The sequence below is a fragment of the Mus musculus genome, chromosome X, assembly GCF_000001635.26.
Source record: "Mus musculus strain C57BL/6J chromosome X, GRCm38.p6 C57BL/6J".
NCBI classification, from domain to species: Eukaryota; Metazoa; Chordata; class Mammalia; order Rodentia; family Muridae; genus Mus; species Mus musculus.
The window spans coordinates 21,499,639-21,511,487 of record NC_000086.7 but is presented as its reverse complement, the minus strand read 5'-3'; the positions used below and the strand labels follow the sequence as shown (position 1 = coordinate 21,511,487).

The 11,849-nt window shown below is 40.0% G+C and overlaps 1 non-coding gene and 1 pseudogene across 1 annotated transcript; one reads left to right on the top strand and one right to left on the bottom strand.

Annotated features, from left to right (window-relative positions):
- Gm9439 (predicted gene 9439) lies at nucleotides 5,839-7,443 on the bottom strand (annotated as a pseudogene).
- Gm22592 lies at nucleotides 10,992-11,122 on the top strand. The gene has a single exon (XR_003953206.1). It is a non-coding gene; the product is annotated as a small nucleolar RNA SNORA17 (small nucleolar RNA).
- Nucleotides 11,123-11,849: the final 727 nt, after the last annotated feature.

The window sequence follows — 11,849 nt, the reverse complement described above, 5'->3', positions numbered from 1 at the left end:
CTTTTAATGAAGAAACAAGTATGAGATGACAAGAGTCCTTCACCAATAAGAGCTCTGTACATATACTTGAGCCCAATGGAATTTCTATTCATAATGAACTCTTGCCTAAAGTGTTAACACATGTAAAATACACAAATAAATGGAATGTTTTTATATTTCTGTATATCCAAATTCTGTGTGTTAATTATGTATACTCATGGAATACAGAACATATGTACATAGGAAAATATCACAGTGAATCAAAATAATTTTTACTTTTATTGTTATTTAAATTATAAATATTTTTAAAATTGAAATGTAATCTTACATAAAAGGGATCATGAAAAGTAACTAAAGTCATTCACAAATAAGAGGTGCATTTATACCCTTGAATTCCATAAGATTACTATTTATAACAAATCCTCCCTTTTACTTTTACCTGTTGATCTCCAATGGAATAACTGAACTTTTTCCAATGCCTTAACTCTTCTATCACTAAACTTGTGAAATTGCTTCTCCCAACCTTCAACACTGACTCTTACTTTGATTTTCCTTATAAACCTCTTTGCCATGAGCAGAACTTCCTACACTCTTCATGTGCCAAGTTTCTGGATATATATTTTGAGAGCATTCTTCCATGATATTTTCTGTTTTCTGCCATAGATACAGGAGCTAAAAGATGAAAAACAGGGATCCATCTGTGTGCTTCAGATTCTGAGAAGGAAATAATCTAATCAAAGGAATAGAACTTGCCAGAAAGAAAGAACTAAAGAATGAATAATCTCCAAGGAAATACAATGACCACTGTATGGTAGAATCAAGTTGTTGACAAAGTGAGGGATTAAATTTTAACAAAAGAAAAAAAAAGACCTGCTTCTCGACAAGTGTACACAGTATAACCTCAGAGAACACAGTATTTAGATCAAGTTGGCAGACAGCACAAGGAACAGTGCAGTAGCTAATAACAAGTCTTCAGTCCTAAGAATGTAGCCCAAGGTTGCCAGACAAGAATAACACAAAATAGTCATCCCCCTCTGATGCTGGAACTTACAAATAAGAGTAGTTTTAGAGACAATTTAAAGACACATGAGCATGGTAATAAGTAGGAGGGGGAAAAACTAGAATCAAGCATCCTTTCCATTAAATCCCTATAGCTGTGTTACTTATTTGTCCTGAATCAAAAGAAATGCGTGTCATTCAGTTGACAGGAGATGGAAAGCAAAGATTTCAAGTACAAAGTTACCCATGAATTGTATAGTTGATGCAGAGAAGAGCTTAGAGCATGTAATCATTGGCTGACCTCTCTCTTCATTGACTGCTTTCCTTGGAAAAGGTCAGAAGTTTTAGATGTAGGACTATTCTTTAACAACTGAAGTGAGGCAAGAATATCACTTCTCAGAGGCACTAAACATTTCCCATTTAATAATGTCTTTGGTTTCCAGTCAAGGAAACTAATGTCTCTGTAGAAAAGCAAGGAAAGGGCATGTGTGCACAGGAACTCAAGCAGGTCACTGGACACATTGCTGGCCAAACTGCATAATAAAATAGTTCAGAGTAACATCACTGAGAAATTGCATTTTTATGTTCCTATCTTCTCCAACTAAAGAGACTATGGGTATACTAAAACCAACATATGCCCTCAAACTAAAAGCAAAGGCAGATGTTAGCTTTCAAAGACACAAATTAATGTTTATACTTACCTCCTCTCAAAGTCCTGTTGCTTCAGTCAAGCAAGAAAAGCTAGTTCTGGTATTAGTAGAGCTTTATAGCTTAAGATTAAAAGACAAAAGTATGTTTAAAATGCATGAGCCACTGAGGTTTCAGACCAAGGGAAATCATTCTGTTTTTTAGAAAATAGAATGCTTCCCTTGATCTTTGGGGAAAGGACTAAATTTTACTGTAAAATGTTGTTTATATTTTTTATTACACCTAATTTGAAATCCCTGGAATATATATATATACACATATGTGTGTGTGTGTGTGTGTGTGTGTGTGTGTGTGTGTGTGTGTGTGTGTGTAAGACAAACAGAGACAGAGAATGAGAGAAAGAAGGTGCATACATCATTGGCATCCTCCATTTCCCTACAATTGTGGATGTTTGGCACAGAAACAGTGAAAGCACACAGTAGGCTTGAAAGGATGAATGGCAAATGTTTGCTACATGATTGCTACAGAAATTTGAAAACTCTTTCTTTTGATCATTTTCTAGGGTCAATGATTTCAAAGACTCATTGCTTATTGGCTATTTCTTGAAAAGGATCATTAAGCGTATAAAGGCTGCTTCCTTGACTTCAGCAATGTATTTCTTGCTTACTTGTTCTGAAAACACCAGTAAATTGATACTGAAGGCTTCTAGACAGATGACACACAGTAATGTAAATTCATTCCAGCCCACCCTCACAAACACTGTTAGGAAATCCTATTACCTGCTTCAATTTCTATTCCCCTGAGGCATTCCAAACCTTACCTGCTCCCTTCAGAACACCTAATCATGGCCAGCTACATTGCAGGGCCCAAGAAAAAAATCTAAGCTCAAGAGCCACTGTTTTTAAGGGGATAATTTTCTCTCTTTCCAGTCTCTGACTCAACTTACAACAATTTTCTTCATTTTTATCTGTACTTATTCTAGCTGACAATTGAAATAGTATGTTTTCATGACATAGAAGGTTATATTTTACTGTACCTATACATTGTAGAATGGCTAAATAAGCCCATTAATATATTCACAACTTTATATGTTTACTGAGTGGTGAGAACACTGAAATCTATTCTCATAGTAATCATTGAGTATATATCAATAAGTAGAGTCACCATGTGGTGTTAGAGATTTCCTGAACTCATTCCTCATGTGTAAATGAAATATGTCTGCTTTACCCAACATCTCTCCAAACCTCAGTCCATCTGGTTCCTTGTAACCAGCATTCTACTTTCTACTTCTTTTTTAAATTCCACATACAAAAAAGATCAGGCTATATTTCTCTTCTCATGCCTACCTTATTTCACTATGTATAGTGTCCTTCAGCTTCATTCACACTGTTGCAAATTAAAGAATTATTTTTTAAGTCTAAAAATGAATACACTGTATAAACATTTATAAATATTATACTCATCCATTCAACCAACCATTAATAGACACTGATTTTTTTTTACATTTTCATTAAATTACTTCTTTTCTTGCTTCTTTGTTTCATTTCTTAAATGTTGTCAAAATTAATACTTCATTAGTTATACACTTTGCAAATATTTCTCCTAATGTCTAGATGCTTTCTCTTGTTATATAGAAGCTTTTGAGTTTGATACAGTCCCCGTTGTCAGATAGAAACTTACAGGCAATATTTTTCTCCTTTGACCATGTGGTTCCTAAGCACATAGCAATCAAAAACTAAAATGCAGCTCTCACCTTTAAAAGAATAACAGTTAGTTTATTCTGGAGCCAAATTTTAATGATCATGTACCAGGCACATAGATTTAGGTTACTGCAAATTCCATGTTCCATAGTGGAAACTGTTTTGTGAAGTTTTTATGGTTTTAGAGAACAAAGAAAGTCATAAATCAGTACAAGTACTGATTTATATATTTATATATATTGGATATTAGTCCCCTATCCGATTTGGGATAGGTAAAGATCCTTTCCCAATCTGTTGGTGGCCTTTTTGTCTTATTGACGGTGTCTTTTGCTTTGCAGAAGCTTTGCAATTTTATGAGGTCCCATTTATCAATTCTTGATCTTACAGCACAAGCCATTGCTGTTCTATTCAGGAATTTTTCCCCTGTACCCATATCTTTGAGGCTTTTCCCTACTTTCTCCTCTATAAGTTTCAGTGTCTCTGGTTTTATGTGGAGTTCCTTAATCCACTTAGATTTGACCTTAGTACAAGGAGATAAAAATGGATCAATTCGCATTCTTCTACATGATAATTCCAGTTCTTCACAAACTATTTTGTGGAATAGTTTGTGAAGAACTGGAATTAGGTCTTCTTTGAAGGTCTGATAGAACGCTGCACTAAACCCATCTGGTCCTGGGCTTTTTTTGGCTGGGAGACTATTAATGACTTTAGGGGATATAGGACTGTTGAGATCATTAACCTGATCTTGATTTAGCTTTGGTACCTGGTATCTGTCTAGAAACTTGTCCATTTCATCCAGGTTTTCCAGTTTTGTTGAGTATAGCCTTTTGTAGAAGGATCTGATGGTGTTTTGGATTTCTTCAGGATCTGTTGTTATGTCTTCCTTTTCATTTCTGATTTTGTTAATTAGGATGCTTTTGTTTTAGGATAAAATGTTCTGTAGATATCTGTTAAGTCCATTTGTTTCATCACTTCTGTTAGTTTCACTGTGTCCCTGTTTAGTTTCTGTTTCCATGATCTGTCCATTGGTGAAAGTGGTGTGTTGAAGTCTCCCACTATTATTGTGTGAGGTGCAATGTGTGCTTTGAGCTTTACTAAAGTTTCTTTAATGAGTGTGGCTGCCCTTGGATTTGGAGCATAGATATTCAGAATTGAGAGTTCCTCTTGGAGGATTTTACCTTTGATGAGTATGAAGTGCCCCTCCTTGTCTTTTTTGATTATTTTAGGTTGGAAGTCAATTTTGTTAGATATTAGAATGGCTACTCCAGCTTGTTTCTTCATACCATTTGCTTGGAAAATTGTTTTCCAGCCAGCAAATATCTTCAACAAAATTATAGAAGAAAACATCACAAACCTAAAGAAAGAGATGCCCATGAACATACAAGAAGCCTACAAAACTCCAAATAGACTAGACCACAAAAGAAATTCCTCCCGACAGATAATAATCAGAACAAAAAATGCAATAAATAAAGATAGTATATTAACAGCAGTAAGGGAAAAAGATCAAGTAATATATAAAGGCAGGCCTATCAGAATTACACCAGATTTTTCACCAGAGACTATGAAAGCCAGAAGAGCCTGGACAGATGTTATACAGACACTAAGAGAACACAAATTCCAGCCCAGGCTACTATACCCAGCCAAACTCTCAATTACCATAGATGGAGAAACCAAAGTATTCCATGACAAAACTAAATTCACCCATTATCTCTCCACGAATCCAGCCCTTCAAAGGATAATAACAGAAAAAAACCAATACAAGGACGGGAACCAAGCCCTAGAAAAAACAAGAAGGTAATCCCTCAACAAAACTGAAAGAAGACAGCCACAAGAACAGAATGCCAACTTTAACAACAAAAATACCAGGAAGCAACAATTACTTTTCCTTAATATCTCTTAATATCAATGGACTCAACTCCCCAATAAAAAGACATAGTCTAACAAACTGGCTACAAAAAATATTTCTTTTGTAAGCATAACCTTGGTCATGGTGTCTCTTCACAACAATAGAATAGTAACTAAGACACTATAGTTTGTAAGACTTTAGAAGAGGGACTGGAGAGATGGCTCAGCAATTAAGAAAATTTACTCTCTTGTAGAGGATATGAGTTCTGGTCCCAGTTGCACAACCACATGTAACTCCAGGCCCAGAAGTATTCAACACCTTATTCTGGACTCCTTCACAGACATGCCTTTAGGCCACCCTAATCTAGACCACCCCTTACTGAAACTCCCTTCTGAGTTATTCTACAAGGTATCAAGCTGAAAATCAAAATTAACCATCAAAATATGTTACCCAATAACAGGCTTGCACCACTGCTCAAGTGGACACATCTTGGTTGATCAACCTGTCGTGTGGCACACAGGGTCTAAAGTTAAGACTATGCTTTCCCAGCCACCTGTATTGTACCTTCAAGTACTATAAGTTCTAGACAACAGGAAGAAAGCATCTAACCCAGTTCTTGCAACCAGAGCATCTGATATCTTCATCGGTAGACTTAGCATCTAATTCTGGTAGCATTCAAGAGAATAGGGAGGGCTCCCTAGGCCCCTCCTGTTATTATGAGGGTCTGGGATGGAAATTGTAAAGGAGATGCTCAGTGTTGGGGGCTGAGTTGGGACAGGGACTCCTCAGCAACAAAGGGCCTCTCTCTTTCTCTCAGTGTCCTTGGTGGGGTGGGTAGTCCAGGGTTTCTTACTTCTTGGAGGCCTTGTAGGCCATGAGGTCCACCACCCTGTTGCTGTAGCTATATTCATTGTCATACCAGAAAATGAGCTCACAAGTTCTCATTGAGAACAATGCCAGCCTCAGCATCAAAGGTGCAAGAGTGGGAGTTACTGTTGAAGTCACAGGTGGTCCTCAATGTAGCCCAGGATGCCCTTTAGTGAGCCTTCAGATGCCTGCTTCACCACCTTCTTGATGTCTTCATATTTGGCTGGTTTCTCCAGGTGGCATATCAGATCCACAATGGATACATTGCGGGTAGGAACACAAAAGGCCATGCTAGTAAGCTTTCTGTTCAGCTGTGGGATGACCTTGCCCACAGCCTTGGCAGCACCAGTGGATACAGAGATAATGTTCTGGACATCGCTATGGCCATCACTCCACAGCTTTCCACAAGGGTCCTCTACAGTCTTCTGAGTGGCAGTGATGGCATGAACCATGGTCATGAGCCCTTCCACAATGGCAGAATTGTCATGGATGACCTTGGCCAGGGGGGCTAAGCAGTTAGTGGTGCAGGATGCATTGATGACAATCTTGAGTTGAGTTGTCCTATTTCTTGTGGTTCACACACATAACAAACATGGGGGCATCATCAGAAGGGACTGAGATCACCCTTTTGACCCCAGTTTTCAAGTGAGCCCGTGCCTTCTCCATGGTTGTGAAGACAACAGTAGACTCCACAACATACTGAGCACCAGCATCACCCCATTTGATGTTAGTGGGATCTTGCTCCTGGAAGAGGATGATGGGCTTCCCATTGAAGAGAAATTTCCCATTCTCAGCCTTTCTTGCGTGCCCTGACTCACCAGGAATGACGCTGCAACAGGATCCTTCTGCACACGTTTATTGGGAGAGCTTGATTGCAGAGGCGAAGAGCCCCCAAGCCCAGAACTGGTGCTGCTTATATAGGCCTAGGAGAGGCATGTCTCACACCCAGATTGGTTATGCTTGGGTTATGCTTACCACCTCATTTGCATGTCTCACATCTGATTGGTTAACTTGTCTCTCATCTGATTGGTTAACTTGTCTCTCATCTGATTGGTTAACTTGTCTCTCATCTGATTGGTTAACTTGACTCTCATCTGATTGGTTAACTTGTCTCTCATCTGATTGGTTAATTCTCAAAACCTCAGCTTGGCAAAAAAAAAACTTTACTGCCTTTGTATGGTGGTGGCCAGCGGTAACCAGCACCACCCTGCAATGGCACATGTGGCTTCTCACAAGCCTTGACTGTGCCATTGAATTTGCCATGTGTAGAGTCATACTGAAACATGTAGAACATGCAATTGAGGTCAATGAAGGGGTCGTTGATGGCAACAATCTCCACTTTGCTCTGGTAACCAGGCACCAGATATGGCCAAATCAATTCACACCGATCTTCACTATCTTGTCAAAGCTGGCAATGCACAAGATGAGGCTGGCCCTGCAACAGAAAGAAGCATAGAGCCTCTGAGTATCTTTTATCATATATTTATAAATGTAATTTTCAGAACAGTATATTTATAAAATAGATTCTGTGGATGGTAACCAGTGCTTCAGCAAAAGAGAATTGAATTTTTAAAACATTACATTGTATCGCATGTAAAACAATTTTTTTCCTAAAACTTGTTTCTCATAAGTTTGTGAGTAAGGTTTGTCTATCTGTCAGTCTCTGTACATTATTATGTGTCTTATGCCTTATGAAAATGTCCCATGTAGAAGGACGCGTGCTCCACTATGTTCATAGCAGCCTTATTTATAATAGCCAGAGGCTGGAAAGAACCCAGATGCCCCTCAACAGAAGAATGGATACAGAAAATGTGGTACATTTACACAATGGAGTACTACTCAGCTATTAAAAAGAATGAATTTATGAAATTCCTAGGCAAATGGATGGACCTGGAGGGCATCATCCTGAGTAAGGTAACCCAATCACAAAAGAACTCACACAATATGTACTCACTGGTAAGTGGATATTAGTCCAGAAAATTAGAATACCCAAGATATAAGATACAATTTGCAAAACACATGAAACTCAAGAAGAACGAAGACCAAAGTGTGGACACTTTGCCCCTTCTTAGAATTGGGAACAAAACACCCATGGAAGGAGTTACAGAGACAAAGTTTGGAGTTGAGACGAAAGGATGGAGCATCTAGAAACTGCCGTATCCAGGGATCCATCCCATAATCAGCTTCCAAACACTGACACCATTGCATACACTAGCAAGATTTTGCTGAAAGGGCCCAGATATAGCTGTCTCTTGTGAGACTATGCCGGGGCCTAGCAAACACAGAAGTGGATGCTCACAGTCAGCTACTGGATGGATCACAGGGCCCCCAATGGAGGAGCTAGAGAAAGTACCCAAGGAGCTAAAGGGATCTGCAACCCTATAGGTGGAACAACAATATGAACTAACCTGTACCCCCCCGGAGCTCGTGTCTCTAGCTGCATATGTATCAGAAGATGGCCTAGTCAGCCATCAGTGGAAAGAGAGGCCCATTATTGGATTAATCAGTAAAGTGTGAAAATGGAGTTTATTTTCTATGGTAGGAATCAGCAGCAACTGCTTGAAGAATATCTGTTAAAAATCATTGTAAAGGGATGGCAGGTTGTAAAGATGCTTGCCACCAATCCTGATGGCCTAAGTTCCAGTTTCATCTGTAAGACCTAATGGTGGAAATAAATAACCAACACTTAAAAGTTGTTCTTTATCAACAAATGGGACCTCATAAAATTGCAAATCTTCTGTAGGGCAAAAGATACTGTCAATAAGACAAAAAGGTCACCAACAGATTGGGAAAGAATTTTTACCAATCCTAAATCTGATAGGGGACTAATATCCAATATATACAAAGAGCTCAAGAAGCTGGACTCCAGAAATTCAAATAACCTAATTAAAAATGGGGTACAGATCTAAACAAAGAAGTCTCACCTGAGGAATACCAAAGGGCTGAGAAGCACTTGAAAAAAATGTTCAACATCTTTAATCATCAGGGAAATGCAAATCAAAACAACCCTGAGATTCAACCTCACACCAGTCAGAATGGCTAGAATCAAAAATTCAGGTGACAGCAGATGCTGGCAAGGATGTGGAGAAAGAGGAACACTCCCCCATTGCTGGTGGGATTGCAAGCTGGTACAACCACTCTGGAAATCAGTCTGGTGGTTCCTCAGAAAACTGGACATAGTACTACTGGTAGATCCAGCAATACCTCTCCTGGGCATATACCCAGAAGATGTTCCAACTGGTAATAAGGACTCATGCTCCACTATGTTCTTAGCAGCCCTATTTATAATAGCCAGAAGCTGGAAAGAACCCAGATGTCCCTCAACAGAGGAATGGATACAGAAAATGTGGTACATTTACACAATGGAGTACTACTCAGCTATTAAAAACAATGAATTTATGAAATTCTTGGGCAAATGTATGTATCTAGAGGATATCATCCTGAGTGAGGGAACCCAATCACAAAAGAAGTCACTTGATATACACTCACTGAAAAGTGGATATTAGCCCAGAAACCTAGAATACCCAAGATACAACTTCCAAAACAGAAGAAAATCAAGAAGGAAGACCAACTCGTGGATACTTCATTCCTCCCTAGAATAGGCAATAAAATATCCATGGAAGGAGTTGCAGAGACAAAGTTTGGAGCTAAGACAAAAGAATGGACCATCCAGAGACTGCCCCACATGGAGGTCCATCCCATAATCAGCCACCAAACACAGACACTATCGCATACGCCAGCAAGATTTTGCTGAAAGGACCCTGATATAGCTGTCTCTTGTGAGGCTTTGCCAGTGCCTGGCAAATACAGAAGTGGATGCTCACAGGGCCCCCAATGGAGGAGCTAGAGAAAGTACCCAAGAGCTGAAGGGGTCTACAACCCTATAGGTGAAACAACAATATGAACTAATCAGTACCCCCAGAGCTCGTGTCTCTAGCTGCATATGTAGCAGAAGATTGCCTAGTCAGCCATGACTGGGAAGAGAGGTCCCTTGGTCTAGCAAACTGTATATGCCCCAGTACAGGGGAACACCAGGGCCAAGAAGTGGGAGTGGGTGGGTAGTGGAGCAGGGCAGGGGGAGGGTATAGGGGACCTTTGGGATAGCATTTGAAATGTAAATGAAGAAAATATCTAATAAACAACAACAACAAGAAGATCTGGCTGCAGGAAATTTTCTTAATTAGTGATTGATGGGGGAGGACTCAGGCCATTTTGGGTGGTACAATTCCTAGGCAGGTGGTCTTGGGTTCTGTAAAAAAGCAGACTAAACAAGCCTTGGTAAGCCAGACAGTAAGCAACATTCTTCCATGGACTCTGCATCAGCTACTGCCTGCAGGTTTCTGCCCTTTTTGAGTTCCTGTTTTATACAGTGAAAGATCGGGCCAAATTTTAGTCTTCTATATAAGCCTATCATGTTTTACCAGCATCTTTTAAGTCTATCCTTGCTATGTTATATGATTTGACACCTATTAGCTGCAAAGGTACGTGTTCATTACTGCTTTAATCCCAGTTCCCTACTGTGGGGCAGACCTCAATCAATAGAATTTTTGTTTTCTTAGTGTTGACTCTCAGACTTTCTTTGTACACTTTATAGCAGTCCTTTATCAGAAATATCTTTTGCCAGTATTTTCCTTATGCCTGTAGTTTTTTCTCATTGCCTTGCCAGTGTACTCTAGAGGATACTTGTTTTTTTTTTTAAACAAAACCAGGACATATCTATAATTTAAAATATAATAATATAAGAGAATGTGAACACTAAGTAGGGTAGTGGTGGACCATGCCTTTAATCCCAGCACTCAGGTGACAGAGGCAGGTGAAACTTTATGAGTTCTAAGCTGGTCTGGTCGATTGAGTGAGTTCCAGGACAGCCAGAGCCACAGAGAGAAAATTTATATTGGAAAAAATAAAATAAAATAAAATAAAATAAAATAAAATAAAATAAAAGACAAACAAATGCCCTAGAGGAGTTGCTGGTGTGACTGCTGTATCACATGTGTGTCAGTAGGTGGCAGAGGAGAGGTTGTGTCTATGCTCAGTGTTCTGACCTATGAACATCAGAATGAGTGATTAGTAACCTAACATTCCCTGAGTGGTGGGGGCAACGAGCCTGACAAAACCACTGGTCTGGTGCCAGGGGTCCCAAACAGGGAGCTAGCCAGAGATGACTACCAGTCTAGTGCCACACAGACCTGTGGGGACAAACCATGCGCAAGATGACCCCTGCCCAATGTCACAATGCATGAGTGGGTCTTAGTACTCCTGAGACCTCTCTTAAGGTGACCCCAAACACTCAGGGTCCCCTGGCAACAGTAAGAGGAGAAAGGAAGTTGTGGAGAAATTGAAGAAAAAGAGAACCTGAAGGATGTGGAGACAAAAGGAGAGGCAGAACAGGGGACTGGAGGGTAGTGAAGAACACTCTCATGTGAATAGCTAGCAATGCCACTTGGGACCATGGTGGGGTCCTGACCTGTGCTGTCACTGGTGGCCAAGTCTGGGTATATGGTCCTACCACAATAGTGGCCTGTTTCAACCAAAGGCCAGGAGGACATCCCTGGTCTGGGCTGCTGCCCAGTAATATGTTGATATCTGAAGACTGTGGAGAATTGGTCACACCTCTCACCAGGACATCATAAGAGAGCTGTCCCTGGGGGCATGAAAGCATGAGAGTTGACCCTGCCTCTAGCCAGCTGCAAGACTCAGGAGAGTGGCCCAACACATTGTGGGAGTTGTGGGTGAGCTGGCCTTGAGTGTATGAACATGGGAGAGCTGTCCTGTGCAGTGGGATAGATAAGGGAGAAATACTGTCTTTG